The sequence below is a fragment of the Lissotriton vulgaris genome, chromosome 3_1 (assembly GCF_964263255.1).
Source record: "Lissotriton vulgaris chromosome 3_1, aLisVul1.2, whole genome shotgun sequence".
NCBI classification, from domain to species: Eukaryota; Metazoa; Chordata; class Amphibia; order Caudata; family Salamandridae; genus Lissotriton; species Lissotriton vulgaris.
Genome location: NC_141689.1, coordinates 801,737,408 through 801,754,485, shown reverse-complemented (window position 1 = coordinate 801,754,485; position 17,078 = coordinate 801,737,408). Strand labels below are relative to the sequence as shown.

The 17,078-nt window shown below is 43.4% G+C and overlaps 1 protein-coding gene across 1 annotated transcript in view; it reads left to right on the top strand.

Moving 5' to 3' along the window:
• The window catches only part of FBN2 (fibrillin 2), a 1,183,434-nt gene that overhangs the window by 718,329 nt on the left and 448,027 nt on the right, over positions 1-17,078 (top strand). The window lies entirely within an intron of this gene.

Genomic DNA, 17,078 nt, shown 5'->3' with positions numbered 1-17,078 from the left:
GTGTGTTTCTTTTTAAATTATGGGGGATCTACTTGGCTGAATCTGTAGAAGTATTCAATGTTATTATTTTGGTGTCATTAAAACAATGGCATGATACCATGTAATGACACATCATTCATTTGAATTATTCCTTGAGATCGTGCTTGATGAGGTGCTTTCAACTTTGAGAAGACAAGCTGTGCCTAGATCACATCAAAATAATCCTCTTCCTATCATCCTTGGATGTTGCGAAGTCTTTTCAGACTATACCAAAGTAATGTATTTGAACGGAACAGCACCTCTCTTGATTACAAATTGTCGTCTGTTTGGCGAGATGCCCCAGGTGTGTAGATATATGCAGTTTCGCAAGGATTTTAGCATCCTTAATTATCTCTTTAAGAATTTATATTTTTGTGTTTTAAAATGTTTTTATTTTTCCCAGGATACACTTTGAATTACTTATTTTCAAAATATTAGTGATGTGACCATTTGTGTTTTCACCAATTAGTGATGATTACCTTATTCTTTCATATGCTTTAAAACTCATGGAATGAAGACAAAATCTTAATCAACCAAGTAATATGGTATTACTGTGTAGTCATTAATCCACTTCGCACAAATTGCACTATTTTTAACTTCTATTTTATTGATAGATGCTATTCTCCAATCTTATGAATAGGGTTAGTGTGGAAGGTAATAAAAGCGTAGCAACAGTTGTTGTAGGAGGAGAGTAGTTTTATTCGTCAACCCTCATCAGCTTCCCGACAGTAACGGTCCCTTAGAGAACCCCATGAACATAATCTTCACGCATTCCAGATTCCAAGTCAAGATGGCTTGGAATGAGAATGCATAACATCACAACACATTTCCCTCCTTTCATAAACATATTAAGAAAACAAACATGCCCAATTTGCAAATTGGGATACCAAACAATTTAAGAGAAAAAGCGAATATAATATTCAAAATACTCCAAAGGAGAAGTTTCAACTAAGAACACTCTATATATCCCGAAATCTAATGGGCTTAGAAACAACCCTCTTGCTTCTGCGTAATGCTACAGGAAAAATGTCTTCCTCGATATTTCTTTGCATTCTGTCATCATTCTGTCTGAAACTTTGCTATGGTCAGCAGGCCCATCTCCTCCTCACTCATGATAATGATTTTATGTACTCTATTTTTATTCCACCATTCATGTCCTTTGACTCTAACAGCATTCTTAGACACAGCATCAACTTGTACAGGATCTTTGAATTTAGAATTACCTTTTACAACGTGCGTGGGGATCTTGATCCGAACCCAATCCCCCACCTCAATGCTTGTGTGATTTTCTCCAACTCTATCTCTGTTATCGTAATACTCTTTCATCTTGCTCTGGTGCACCTCTACTTTTGGGCATATGGTCTCGTCAACAGAAATCCTATTGTCCGTTTTAGCCTGATAAAGACCTTAACCGTGCAGGACACAACTTGGACATTGAGGAGCACCCACTCATTAATTCAAAAGGAGTCTTACCAGTTATAGCATTGGGAGTCGTACGGTGGGACCATAACATGCTCTCAACAGCTTCTTGAACAGGAACAGCATTTTGAATAGACCATTGAATACAATCTACCAGTGTGTGATTCATTTTTTTAACCATACCATTGGTTTGTGGATGATAAAGGGCGATACATTTGTGAACCATACCATTTTTTCCCAGAAAATCTCTCATCTCACTTGAAATGCACTGGACTCCATTGTCTGGTAATCCCCCCTTACGGAATTTTTTTTGAGACTTTAAAACAAAAGCAGTATTGGGTTCCTCCATGAAATCTACGTCCCACCACTTGCTATAGTAGTCAACAATGACTAAAGCAAACTTGTATTTGCGTGGTAACATATTAAATGGACCAATAAAATCAATCGCAATTTTAAACCATGCAATAGCTTAGCACTCAATCTTGAGATTCTCTGATAACGGTGCCAGATAAAATATTCACCAAAGGTTTGTGATCAGTTTTTGACACAAACCTACTTCCCCATATGAAGCACTTAAATCTCTCCACCGCCCAACAACACGCTAACAGTTCTTTTTCAATCGCAAAATATATTTTTTTATTGTCTCTCAGTGACCCTGAGGCGAAACCCAGGGTGACTTCCTGTCCATGTTTGTTTATTTGAGACAAAGTTGCACCCAAACCATTGTTGCTTCCATCGACTGTAATGATACATTGTCTCAAAGGATCGAAAGTTGCTAGAACCCACGGAGAGCTAATCTCTTTCTTAAGATTTTCAAATTCCTCTTGACACTCAGCAGACCATGTAAAAAATGTATTTTTTCATCAACTCCCTCAAATTGACTTTTTTTGCCGAAAATGTTTCAACAAACTTTGCAGAAAATTCACAAACTCCTAAAAAGATGACACATGTTCTTTAGTTGTGGGACATGGTGTATTGGTGATGGCGTCGACTAAACCAGGTCTTGGTGATATTCCTTTTTCTGATATGACATATCCGAGATACTCTATTCTTTCCTTAGCAAATTCACACTTTTTAATATTTGCAACAATGCCAGCCCTTTGCAGTTTCATTAGAACCTGGTCCATTAACTCATCATGTTGCACAAGATCTTTTCCTGCCACCAAGATGTCGTCTTGAAACGTTACTACTCCTTTTATGCCACTCAAAACATTCTCCAGCACACGTTGGAAAACGGAAGCTGTGGAAGCCAATCCGAAGGGCTTTCTCTTGAATTGGAAAGTCCCAATGGGAGAGACAAAAGCTGTATAGTGTTTGGATGATTCATCAAGTACTACCTGGTGGTAGGCAGAAGACAAAGATCTATTTTACTAAATACTTTAGCACCAGAGAATGTAGAAACAATGTCATTGATGCATGGTAGAGGATGTGAATCTACCCAGATAACTTTGTTTAGACTTCTAAGGTCCACACAGACTCTGAGTTGGCCATTTTTTTCTTGCGATAACCAATGGAGATAACCAAAGAGATGACTCAGTTGGTTCTATGACATCATCTTCACACATTTTCTTGAGAATTTGTGACAATTCTTCTTGTACACTAAAATGAACATTCCTCAGTTGATATTTTCTTTTGGGGTTTGACAGACTTTCGCATAATGTCCCATTTTATTACACAACTTGCATTTTACATTCATGGCTGGACAGGGGGAGTCCATTAAAACCGTGTCTTGTTTTACCGCACCTAAAACAAATGTTCTTTTGATTGAAAAATTATTCTTCCCTTTTTTTTAAAGATATACTTGCTAGGCCCCTTTTGTGCTTGACTAGTGCTCTCTTTTGTATTATCTTCAACTACTGACACCCCACTGTCAGTTTAGTTTGTTAATTCTTTAGATGATTTACGTGAAATTTCTATGCTTTTGACTATATAGTTTCTGTGAGTGTAGGGTTTTTTAATGTTAACAACTTCTCTTGAACGTTCTTGTCCCAACATCTAACTACAATATGATCTGTTTTCAAACTCACATTCAGCTGCTAGTGTACGCAAAGCAGCAACATAAGTAACAATGGATTCATCCTGTTGCTGCTCCACATTCCAAGTCAAGATGGCTTGGAATGCGGAACGCATAACATCACAACCGTTTGTTTGATGACATATTTGTGGGATCAGTATATTGCTTATATTTCATAAAAATGCTAATTCTTATGTGAGATAATAGGAGCAGACCACAAGATTAAGGCCAAATATTTATTCTGGGTTTTTGATGCTACCTCTAAACAAAAGCCCCTTTTGCAGCTATGCCTTTAGTTGATAGTGCCCGCTCAGTCCCTAAAAAGACCTTGCAGTTTTTCCTTATGTGAACTAGTCAATTTATGCTGCTAGTGAAGTACAACTGGGTGATATTCAATTAAAGATATATGGACAACCAAGGACACCTGAGGAAAGTACAAGTGACACAATTTAAGTAGACAGAAATGGAGCCAATCAGATCTTGTTGTCTAGTTCCTTAAAGGGTGTTAGAACTGGAGGTCTCTAGTTGGCAGAGGTAGGTACCACTGGCCAAATAGGGACCCTTGCTTCTAGTCAGGGTAAGGAGGAAACAATCTTTAGATAACCTCTGCTCCCCCCCTTGGTAGCTTGGCACAAGCAGTCAGGCTTATCCAAAAGCAATGTGTAAAGTATTTGTACCAACACTCACAGTAACATAGTGTAAACACCACAAGCTGACTCCACAACAGTTTAGTAAAATAAAGGTATTTTTTCTAAACTACACAAGACCAAAACGACAAAAATCCAACATACACAGTTCAAAAATATGGTTGCAAAAAGAGTTCTTAAGGTTTCGATATAATAATCCACAGTTGCGTGAAAAGTTCACAGTTGCGTCACGTTTAGCCAACAGTACCTTTTAAATGCGACAAAGTTCCAAAGCAGAAGCTGGTGCAGTGGAAAACAAGCGATGCGTTGCTCCTGAGACCCTGGGGAGGCGATGCGACAACCCCACTGCAGCAGCAGGCGTGTTGCGACAAATCCGGTCTGTATGGGAAGGAAGGCGAACTTGTATGGATTACGGTGCGTAGGTTCCGTAATAAGTTTTCTCTCGCAAAGGCACGATGTGATGATCTCTGGAGTTGCGACGATCTCCGGGGCGACGACGTGCGGACCAGTGGTGATCTTTCTCTCGCAGCTCCTCGGTGCGATGGCTGCTGCGAGGACACTCGCAGTGATGTGATGCAGTCCGTAAGCAAGCGATGCAGCAAACTCACTCAGTGACGACTGGCTCTGCGACGACACTCGCAGCGATGGTAATCTTCCCGCACCGGTCTGGTGCATCCCGCAAACGAGGATGCGACGGCGGACGATTGTGGCCTTCGTAGCGGCGAGAATTTCCTCGCACTGTCGGGATGCGCTCCGCAAGCGAGCAATGCGACAAAACTTGTAGAAAGTCTTTAAAAAGCTTGGTATCCAGCCCCCCAACGCAGGTACAACTTCCAGAGGCACCGCACATGGGCCACGCACTCCAGGAAGGACAGAACTCTCTCAGTAGAGTTCAGGGAAGCTGGAGGTGAAGTCCTTTTGTTCCTGGGACTTCAGAAACCGGGAGCCAGCTCTTCTCAGGTCCTTGGAGATTCCTTTAAGCAAGGGGACACAGCACAAAGCAAAGTCCTTCCCCTCTCCTTGGCAGCAAAGCAACAGCAGGTGAGTCCAGCAGAGCAACAGCAGGACAGTCTTCCTTCTTCAGTTACAGCGTTCTCCTTGGCGCAAAGTCCTTCCCCTCTCCTTGGCAGCAAAGCAACTGCAGGTCAGTCCAGCAGAGCAACAGCAGGACAGTCTTCCTTCTTCAGTTACAGCTTTCTCCTTGGCAGAGGTTCCTCCTTGATTCCAGGATGATCTAATTTCTGTTGTCAGGAGTCCAGTACTTATACCCCTAAAAGTATTTGTTCCCTTTGTGCAGGAGGGCTCTAAGCCCGGTCTGAACCAGTTCTGGGTGTTCCTTGAGCACTTTGTTTTTCTGCCTTCTCCTTTCCTTCCAGAGTGAGGGGCAGGGTCGTCAGCCACCCAGTAGGAGGTGGAGCCAGCATTGTGGAAGGCAGGCACAGCCCTATTCAGGCCCAGAAACAAGCTTCCGATGACCGGTTTCTGGCATTCCAGCCGTCTTCAGCCCGGGTTGCTTGAATCCAGTGGTGTGTAGTGCATGGGACTCACGTCTGGAATGCCAGAAACCGGTCCTCGGAAGCTTGTTTCCGGTCCAGGGAAGGCATGGCTTGGCAGTTTGGGCTGAACTGTTCCCATGAGGCACAGGGTCAGACTGATTTGCATATGGCAATGTCTGAACTGGGGTGGTGTGGAGTCCAAAAAAACGATGGATTTAGGCCTAGATCTCTGTACTGGGGTGAATGTATGACATTGTTCTGCATTCTGTCCATCAACTGTGGTTTTTGCAAGCGATAATGAAGCCTGCTTGAATCGAGTTTGATTAATTAGGAAACGTTGTGACCAGTTGTGTAGGAAGGAGGAGAACAAATTTAGCACAGTTCCGGACAGACACATGCTCTGTTCTAGAATGTTGAGCAGGGTAGCATGGTTGATGGTGTCAATAGCTGCTGACAGATCCAGTAGAATCAAGAGGCAAGATTCATTCTGTTCAAGCGAGCATAGAGCATCTTCGACAATGTGGGAAATGGATGCTTCAGTGTTGTGACCCAATCAGAAGCCAGATTGACAATGGTCTAAGAAATGGAACTGTGCAATGTGATTGTGGAGCTGTAAAAGCACATATTTTTCTAGGAGTTTGGCTAGAGTGAGGATGTTGGAGATGGGCGGTAGTTATTGGGATCGTGTAGGGAGCCATGGGTTGAGAGAGGCATTGATTATCTTAGACCATAGATAAAGGAGTAGGAGGTGAATGGAGTTTGGAGAGGAGGGGATCAATGAAATGGTTAGAATATTTCAAGGAGGTCCGAAGATTTAGAGTGCTGATCTAATCAAGGGTTACAAAATAAGACTAAGTGGCGTAATTTCTGGTCGATATGAGGTGATATACAAGTGAGCTTTAGGGTCTGTTGTGTTGGGGTCTAGACGGGGTTGAGGTGAAAGAAGATTAAGAGCAGTCTGGATGTCATTGGTGATTAACAACGCTTTTGTGATGAAAATGGCGGTAAAGGTTTCACAGGTAGGTGGTGCTTTGTTGTTTATGGACACATGATCGATTTTGCAGGTAGATTGTTTTCTGATCATTTAAAACAGTTTCTTAGGTCTATTAGTAGCAGTGCCAAGTTGATTATGAAAGAAAGCTGCTTTGCAGTTCCTAATGTGCCTATTGTGGGTGCTGCGTCTTTGACTGAGGTTGGGCAAGAAGGGTGTATGTCTTCATGGTCTTTCAGCCAGCCTAAGGAGTTGTTGTTCTTCATTAAGATCCCTGTTGAACCAGAGGTTGGATCATTTGGACAGTACTCTTTTTAGTTGTTTAGGGGCTATGGTGTCAATGATGTTTGACATTGAATTGAAATAGTAAGCAGTGAGATCTTGAGCTTCGGTCATGGTGGAAGGTGGGAGCAAAGTTTTGTAACCTGCGGTAGATATAGAGCGAGAGTTAATGTTGTGAGTGTCGCAGATCCAGTGTTTGTCTTACTTAGGTTGGCCCTTGTAGGTGATTGCTTTGACATTTAGGGAGAAGGTGACGCAGTGGTGGTCAGTCCAGTCGCAGGGAAGAATAGAATCAACTTGTAGGGTGTTCTAGTTAGTGTGCACCACTTTGGAGCAGTTTAAGAAACAGTTGAAACGTGGATTTTTTAATGCCCAGGGGGGTTTGAGTGACTGGGAGTGTACTGCCAAGGCGCTGAGAGATACCCCTGTGGATGATTTGCTGCGCAATACAAGTTTTAATAATAATAATGATTAGGGCAAGGATGTTTCCTTTCCTATGGGTCAGACCGATGCAGGCTTGGATGATGTTGAGGTCCTGGAGGAGCGATTGAAACAGTTCACAAGCAGGTCATTAGTATTATTCCAATGGATGTTGAAATCACATAAGGACATCTGGTTGGAATGTTCATTAATGTTGGAGGGGATAACCTCCATGATCTGGTCAATGAAAGAGCGGTAATCCACGGGTGGGTGATAGAGCATGTGGAGGGAACATTTAGAGTTGCTGGTAGTAAAGATGTTGATCTTAAGGTACTTATAAGATGGCAGAGAAGGAGTTTCATAGAGATTGAGGATCTGTGAATACAGGCAAGGCCACGCTGTGCAACCTGGGCAATCTAACCTGATGATGCCATACCTGGGGTGAACCAAAACATCCAAGGAGGGGGCAGAGGAATTGTCTAACCAGGATTCCGTGAGCATGAGGATGTTAAGGTCCTGGTCGAGGATAAGAGCAGCTATATCAGCCGGCAGTTTAGCAGTGCACATTTCAGGGGTGTATCAGAGGAAGCCATATTAGGGGGCATGAGCGATGAGACCTGGGGTAAGGTTTGAATTATTTTAAAGACATATTCTTGGGGTGGGATGACTGGGGGCGAGAAATATTCGTCTTGATTTTGGTGATGGTTTGGGAGAGATCTGCATAGGAAGTGTAATAGGAGTCTAGAAGGTTGCATAGATTATTGCTTTATAGCTGACTAGCCTATCAGGTCCGAAATAATGTTTAAGGATGGGAGTGGTTTAACCGGAAGGCTGAACGCTCCCAGTTTAGGCAAGGGTACAATGCCAAGTAATGGTTTGAGACAGTGGGGGCGTTATTAGATAGGTGGGGGACTGCTGTATTCATTCATTGATGCGCTATAGAATACAAGTGGTCCTAGACTAACGTGTTATTGATTTATCAGCAAAACATAGCTAGAGGGGATATATATATATATATATATATCTATATATATATAGATATATATATATAGATATATATATCTATATATATATATATATATAAATATATATATATATATAGATATATATATATATATATATATATAGATATATACACATATGTGTATATATATATATGTGTATATATATGTGTATATATATATATGAGTATATATTTATATATATATATATATATATATACACTGATCAGGCACCAACAGTGTCTACAAAAAGAAATTTCAATTTAGAGCCACTATGATGTTGATTGATAACATAGTTTAATCCATCAAATGAAGTATTATTTCAACAAGCAAAGCATACAATTTTTATCGCATGGTTATCCTCATCAGATAGGAAGTGATATGTGAAGACTCAGTGCTCATGTGAAAAAAGGATAGAGGGTTACGGAAAGGTAGGAAACGGAGATTATTAAACATAATTTTTACATATGAGATTCAATGTAATTTACAATCCATTCTCTCATTACTGTTGAGGCCTACCCGTTTACAAACAATATAACATGGAGCATTTCAAGCTGTTATTTCCACAGCGTCATGTCTTTTGTTTATCAAACAATGGGGTATCAGGGGGAGGGTGTAGTTCTATCTCAGGGGCGTCGACGTTTCGACCCAGGTGCTTAAGGGTTAGTGTCGTCCTCAGCGGCAGGTCTTCTTCAGGACAGGGGTGGGGGGTATCATGGGAACTGTCAGGGGATTGACCAAGAACAACTCATATATGAATCATTAGTTCGATAGTCCTGTACACGTATCAGGAAGAAAAGCCCGGCGCCGCGACGTGGGGATCAGCTCGTGGGCGTTTGGGTAATACCGTCTAGTTTAGTAGATATCCTCTCTCCTTTGGCAGCGAGAATGACGGATACGGCTCGTGTACAGCAGTGGATCTAGGACTTATCTAAGCTTACACCACCACTGCTCATGCCGGACTAATAGAGCACGGACACTACCATTCTTGGACCATCTTTTATCCTTAGAAACAGATTGATGATATCTACGATATATATATATATATATATATATATATATATATATACATATATATATATATATATATATATAGATATATATAGGCCAAGGTGTATTGAAGAATGAGTGGGTGTAAAAGTGGCTGGATGGATGATTTAATAGGTGTGTGACTGACTGTATAAGTGAGTGATTAAAGATGTCTTACTTAATGCATGGGTTAGTGACTATACTGTGTGAATGTCTGAATCAGTTTGTCAGTTGGTGTGTAAGTAGCTGCATGAGTTGGGGAGTAGCTACATGAGTGTTTATAAGGGTTATTGATTGGTTGTCTGAGTATCTGTATGGGTGCCTGAGTGTCTATGTATGTGGGTAGAGGGTGTGTGACTGTGCATAGATGTGTGAGAGGGTGAATCTCTGGGCATTTGGGTTCAAGAGTGCATCTGTGAAGGGCTATATGGGTGGGTGAGTGTGTATATGGGTGTGTTGGTGAGTGAATGGATGTCTCAGTGGTACATGTGTGAGTAACTACATATGTGAAAGGCATTATATGTGAGTGTTAGAGTATATAAATGACTATACGTGAGAGTGAGTGATTGTGAGAGTGGCTGTATCGATGAGTGTGTGCTTGTATCAGTGATTGTATAAGAGAGTAATTATGTGTTAGTATCCGTATGAAAATGTGAGGTGGTGTGTGTATAACTGTATAGGTGAGTAAATGGGGGTGTTATTGATACTTTGCATGACTGACTAAGTGTTTGAGTAATTCCATGGATGAGTTGCGATGTGTGAGAGTCTGTATACGTATATGAGTTCAAATGATAGTGCTGTATTGATAAGTGACTGCATGTGAGAGTGACTGCATGGGTGAATGAGTGGACATTTGTGTAAACCTAGGAATCAGTGAGTTGGTATGTAGTAACTGGTATTGGTGTGTCTATGGTTTAGAAAATGGTAGTCTGTATTTAGAGTGGGTTATCAAAGGTTATATTAGTGTGTGGGGAGGTGCATCAGATTATCAAGTGGATGATGTCATCAGTGATGTCATCAGTGATATCATTTGAGATGTCATCAGTGATGTCATCAGTGATGTCACTGACCATGTCATGAATGATGTAATATGTGACGTCATCAGCAGTACATTGTGGGGGCGCGAGTTAAAATGAGCTAACCTACTATAATGGCCACAATTCTCTGGTTTTGTACAAGTGAAATGTCCAACTAACTATAACGTCCCTGAAACCTATGCTTTTTTCAGGGAATGTGTATGGTTTTTAAAGGCTAATTTCTAACTATAATGTCCCTGAAACCTATGGTCTACAGAGGTAGGACATGTGAACAAAGAGGAAGAGAGGCACAGAAAGAAGCAAGAGAAGTGCAGAATGAAGCAACAGAGGTGCAGAAGGAGGCACAAGGGGCGCAGAAAGAAGGAAGAGGAGTGCAGAAAGAGGCAAGAGAATTGCTAAAAGAAGCATCAGAGGTTTAGAAAGAAGCAATAGATCTGCATAGAGAGGCAAGTGAGGTGCAGAAAGAAGCCAGAGCAGAGCAGAGCAGAAAGAACCAACAGAGTGACAAAAACAGGCAAGAGGGGTGCAGAAAGAGGTAGGAAAGGTGCACAAAGAGGCAAGAGAAGCACATAAATAGGTAGGAGGGTACATAAATAAGGAGGAAAAGTGCAGAAAGAGGCAAGAGAATTGCTGATAGAAGCAAGAGAGGTGTAGAACGAAGCAAGAGAAGTGCAGAAAGAGGCAAGTGAGTTGCAGAAAGAAGCAAGAGCTGTGCATAACGAACCAACAGAGGTGCTGAAAGAGGCATGAAGGATGCAGAAAGAGCAAGAGAAGTGCTGAAAGAGGCAACAGAGGTACAGAAAGAGGCAAGACATGTGCAGAAACAGGCAGGAACATTACAGAAACAGGTTACAGGGGTACAGAAAGAGGCAAGAGTGGTACAGATAGAGGGTAGAGAGGTGTAGAAAGTGGTAAGAGAGCTGTACAAGTAGGGAAGAGGGGTGCAGAAAGAGTCAGGAGGGGTGTCAAAAGAATGAATAGAGATGCCGAAAGAGGCAAGAGAGGTGCAGAAAGATGCAAGAGAATTGCAGAACGAAGCAAGAGGCTTGCAGAAAGATCTAAGAGAATTGCTGAAAGAAGCAACAGAGGTTTAGAAAGAAGAAAGAGAAGTGCAGAGAAGCAAGTGAGGGGAAGAAAGAAGCAAGAGCAATGCAGAAAGAACCAACAGAGGTGCAAAAAGAGGCAATAAAGGTGCAGAAAAAGGTAGGAGAGATGCACAAATAGGCAAGAGAGGAACAGAGAATGACAAGAGAAGAGCAGAAAGAGGAAAGAGGGATGTAAAAAAGAAGAAGGGTGCAGAAAAGCAAGAGAGCTGCAGAAAGAAGCAAGAGAAGTACAGAAACAAGGAAGTTAAATGCAGAAAGAGACAACAGGGGTGCAGAAAGAAGCAAGAGATGTGCAGAAAGAGGCAATGGAAGTGCAGGAAGAGGCAAGTGAGGTACAGAAAGAGGTAAAAGAACTGAAGAAAGAGAAAAGAGAGTTGCAGAAACAGTCAAACGGGGTACAGAAAGAAGCAACAGGGGTGTAGAAACATGCAAGAGAAGTACAGAAAGAGGAAAGTGAGGTACAGAAAGAAGCAAGAGCAGTGTAGAAAGAACCAACTGGGGTGCTGAAAGAGGCGCGAAGGATGCAGAAAGAGCAAGAGAAGTACAGAAAGAGGCAACAGAGGTACTAAAAGAGGCAAGAGATGTGCAGAAACAGGCAGGAAAGGTTCAGAAACAGGAAACAGGGGGTGTAGAAAGAGTGGTGCAGAAAGTGGGAAGAGAGGTGCAGAAAGAATTGACAGAGGTGCAGAAAGAAGCAGGTAAAGTGCAGAAAGAGGCAACAGAGGTGCAGAAAGACACCAGAGAGGTACAGAAACAAGCAAGAGAAGTGCAGAAAGAGCTAAGAGAATTGCTGAAAGAAGCAACAGAAGATTAGAAAGAAGCAGGAGAAGTGCAGAAAGAGGCAAGTGAGGTACAGAAAGTAGCAAGAACAGTGCAGAAAGAAGAAACAGAGGTGCAACAAGAAGCAAGAGGGGTGTAGAAAAAGGTAGGAGGGGTACACAAAGAGGCAAGAGAGGTACAGAAAGAGGCAGGAGGGGTGCAGAAAGAAGGAAGAGAAGTGCAGAAAGAGGCAGAGAATTGCTGAAAGAAGCAACATAGGTATAGAAAGAAGCAAGAGAAGTGCAGCAAGAGGGAAGTAAGGTGTATAAAGAAGCAAGAAAAGTACAGAAAGAACCAACAGGGGTGCTGAAAGAGGCATGGAGGGTGCGAAAAGAGCAGGAGAAGTGCAGAAAGAGGCAACAGAGGTACAGAAAGAGGCAAGAGATGTGCAGAAACGGGATGGAAAGGTGCAGAAATACGGAACAGGGATGCAGAAAAAGGCAAGAGAGATACAAAAGAGGCAACAGAGGTACAGAAAGAGGCAGGAGGGGTGCAAAAAGAAAGAAGAGGAGTGCAGAATAGGTACGAGAATTTCTAAAAGAAGCAACAGGTGCAGAAAGAAGTAAGAGGAGTGCAGAAAGAACCAACAGAGGTGCAAAAAGAGGCAAGAGGGGTGCAGAAAAGGGTAGGAGGGGTGCACAAAGAGGCAAGAGAGGTACAGAAAAAGGAAGGAGGGGTGCAGAAAGAAGGAAGAGAAGTGCAGAAAGAGGCAAGAGGGATGCAGAAAGGGGCAAGAGATATGCAGAAAAAAGCAACAGAGGTGCTGAAAGAGGCCCGTGAGGTACAGAAAGAGGCAAGAGACCCGCAGAAAAAGCAACAGAGGTGCTAAAAGAGGAAAGTGAGGTGCAGAAAGAAGCAAGAGAGGTGCAAAAAGAGCTAATAGACGTGCAGACAAAAGCAACAGAGGCGCAGAAAGAGGCAAGAGGAGAGGGAAGTGCAGAAAGAAGCAAAAGAGGTGCTCAAAGAGGAATGCACAAAAAGGCAAGAGGAATACACAAAAGAGGGATGCACAAAAGCCAGAGCAGTGCAGAAATAACAATGAGAAGTGCAGAAAGAAGCAAGAGGTGCAGAAGGAGGCACAAGGGGTGCAGAAAGAAGAAAGAGAATTGCGGAAATAAGCAACAGATGTGCTGAAAGAGGCACGAAGGGTGCAGAAAGAAGCAACAGAGGTGCAGAAAGAGGCAAGAGGAGTACAGAAAAAATTAGGAGGGTTGCACAAAGAGGCAAGGAAGGTACAGAAAGAGGCAGGAGGGGTGCAGAAAGAAGGAAGAAGAGTGCAGAAAGAAGTAACAGAGGTGCTGAAAGAAGCGCAAAGGATGCAGGAAGAGAAGTGCAGAAAGAGGCAACAGAGGTACAGAAAGAGACAAGAGATGTGCAGAAACAGGCAGGAAAGGTTCAGAAACAGGAAACGGGTGTCGAAAGAGGTAAGAGTGGTGCAGAAAGTAGGAAGAGAGGTGTAGAAAGAGTCAAGAGTGTTGCACAAATAGGGAAGAGGGCTGCAGGAAGAGACAGGAGGGGTGCAGAAAGAATTGACAGAGGTGCCGAAAGAGAGAAGAGAGGTGCAGAAAGAAGCAAGTAAAGTACAGAAAGAGGCAGCAGAGGTGCAGAAAGACACAAGAGAGGTCCAGAAACAAGCAAGAGAAGTGCAGAAAGAACCAACATAGGTGCAAAAAGAGACAAGAGGGGTGCAGAAAAGGGTAGGAGGGGTGCACAAAGAGGCAAGAGCGGTACAGAAAAAGGAAGGAGGGGTGCAGAAAGAAGGAAGAGAAGTGCAGAAAGAGGCAAGAGGGATGCAGAAAGGGGCAGGAAATCTGCAGAAAAAAGCAACAGAGGTGCTGAAAGAGGCCCGTGAGGTGCAGAAAGAGGCAAGAGATCTGCAGAAAAAGCAACGGAGGTGCTAAAAGAGGAAAGTGAGGTGCAGAAAGAAGCAAGAGAGGTGCAAAAAGAGGCAATAGATGTGCAGGCAGAAGCAAAAGAGGCGCATAAAGAGGCAGGAGGAGAGGGAAGTGCAGAAAGAAGCAAAATAGGTGCTCGAAGAGGAAAGAGGGATACACAAAAAGGCAAGAGGAATGCACAAAAGAGGGATGCACAAAGGCCAGAGCAGTGCAAAAAGAACCAAGAGAAGTGCAGAAAGAAGCAACAGAGGTGCAGAAGGAGGCACAAGGGGTGTGGAAAGAAGAAAGAGAAGTGCAGAGGTGCTGAAAGAGGCAACAGGGGTTTAGAAAGAAGCAAGAGAAGTGCAGAAAGAGGCATGTGAGGTGCAGAAAGTCACAAGAACAGTGCAGAAAGAGGAAACAGAGGTGCAAATATCGGCAAGAGGGGTGCAGAAAGGGGTGCATAAAGAGGCAAGAGAGGTACAGAAAGAGGCAGGAGGGGCACAGAAAAAGGAAGAGAAGGGCAGAAAGAGGCAAAGAATTGCTTAAAGAAGCAACAGTGTTGTCGAAAGAAGCAAGAGAAGTGCAGAAAGAGGCAACAGAGGTGTAAAAAGAGGCAAGAGGGGTGCAGAAAAAATTAGGAGGGGTGCACAAAGAGGCAATAGAGGTACAGAAAGAGGCTGGAGGGGTGAAGGAAGAAGAACGAAGAGTCCTGAAAGAAGTAACAGAGGTGCTGAAAGAGGAGCTAAGGGTGCAGAAAGAGTCAGAGAAGTACTGAAAGAGGTAAGTGAGTTACAGAAACAGGCAGGAAAGGTGCAGAAAGAGGGAATAGGGGCAGATAGAGGCAAGAGAGGTACAGAAAAAGAAAAGGGGTGCAGAAAGAGGCAATAGATCTGTAGAACAAAAGCAACAGCGGTGCTCAAAGGGGCAAGTGAGGAGCAGAAAGGGGTAAGAGATCTGCAGAAAGAAGGACGAGAAGGGCAGAAAGAAGTAATAGAGGTGCAAAAAGAGGCAAAAAGGGTGCAGAAATACATAGCAGAAAGGGCTAAGAGATCTGCAGAAAAAAGCAACAGAGGTGCTGAAAGAGGCAAATGAGGTGCGAAAGAGGCAACAGATGTGCAGAAAGAGGGAAGAGAGATGCGAGAAGTAGAAGAGATTTGTAGAAAGTGGCAAGAGAAGTGCAGAAAAAGAAAGAAATGTGCAGAAAGTAGCAACAGAAATGAAGAAAGAGGCAAGGGAGGCGCAGAAGGAAGCAAGAGTGGCTTGCACACCATTATTACCAATTTAACACTCACATTTAGCAATAAGTAACAGGTGACCATTTTAGGTTTGCAAAGGGTCTTCCAGCATGCTGTAACACTTGTCGCTGCATTTTTGGTAATGTTTGAGCTGTTTGAGCTAGAAACAAGTCATTTTTTGTTCAAATCTGAAGAATAGGGAGCAGATGATGAATTATGTGGCTAATGCAGAAAATATATAGTTGTACGAAAGTCGGTGCAGCCAAATAGTCGCATAATTCCAGTGGCCCTGTTCATACCTCTGATTAGGTCCACAAGTGCTCCACAGTGATTCCTTCTTTTTTTGTCCCACTGAGTTCATGGAAACAAGGAAGATGAAACCTGAGGTCAACACTCCACAACACAGACTACCATACCGCATAATTACTCTCCATAACACATAATTCCACTGTACATAATTCCTATACAATAAATACCACATACTTACTATCCACATAATTTCACTGCACAACATACCACATAATTCCACTACACACAACGTACATCCACTCACTCCAAAAAACATTAGTAAAAAGCGTTTACATTTACCTACAATACAATACCTCTAACTTTCACAAATGCAAAACCAACTACATTGTAAACACTTCTTAACTAGTAGTCGCATTTGCAGAGTGGTGGAGAAAGGGTGATGGCCTCGGACCAGAGCTCAGGAATTCTGCTGCGTAGGATTTACAGGAGGTACCTGAAGGGCTTCTCGACCCCCAAAGTCCCTCAGGTAAATTGGACTTCATCCCCCATCCCGTAGTCTGCCAGGAGGAGCGTTTGTACAGAGGTGGAGAAAGGGGGGCATGGCCTCCAAAGACGTTGTAGCAATCCCACTGTGTGGGACTTACTGGAGGTAACAAGAGGGGAAGTTGGCCCCCAAAAGCATCCTTGGGGGCAAACTACCCCTCCTATTGCCTCCAGTAAGTCCCACACAGCAGGATTGCTAAATTATCATAGCAGGCCATGCCCCCTTTGCCCACCACTCTGCAAATGCGCTCCCTGGTGTGCTCTTGGATGGGGATTGAAGTCCCCATTGCTGCTGGGGGTCCTTTAGGGGCCAACAAGCCTACCTCTTACCTCCAGTACGCCCCACACAGTTGTATTGCTGAGAGGTGGACCCAGGTCACGCCCACTTTCTCCACCACTCTGCAAAAGCACCTCCCTGCACGCTCTTAGTTGGAGGATGAAGTCCCCTCTACTCCTGAGGGTGCCTGGGGGCCAACTAGACTTCCTGTTACCTCCAGTAATCTCCATACAGCTGGATTGCAGAGAGTGCTCAAAGGCCATGCCCCCCTTTGTACACTGCTCTGCAAACGCGGCTCCTGGTGCACTGCTGATTTGGGAAGAAGTCCACTTGTGTCCTGAGGTCCGCAGACACAAGAAGACCTCATCGCCCCACCAGCAGTGCGCCAAGAGGCATGTTTGCAGAGTGGTGTAAAAAGGGTCATGGGCTTGGACCATCTCTATACAATCCAGCTGTGTGGCGCTTACCTGGTGGGCCAGTTGGCCCCCAGGGACCCTTAGTATTCAAGGGGACTTAATTCCCCAGCTTAGAACGCACCAAGGGGCGTGTTGGCAGAGTGCTGAAGGGAGGGGGCGGGCCTCCGGTGAGATGCCAGCTTTTTTTTAAATATATTATTAA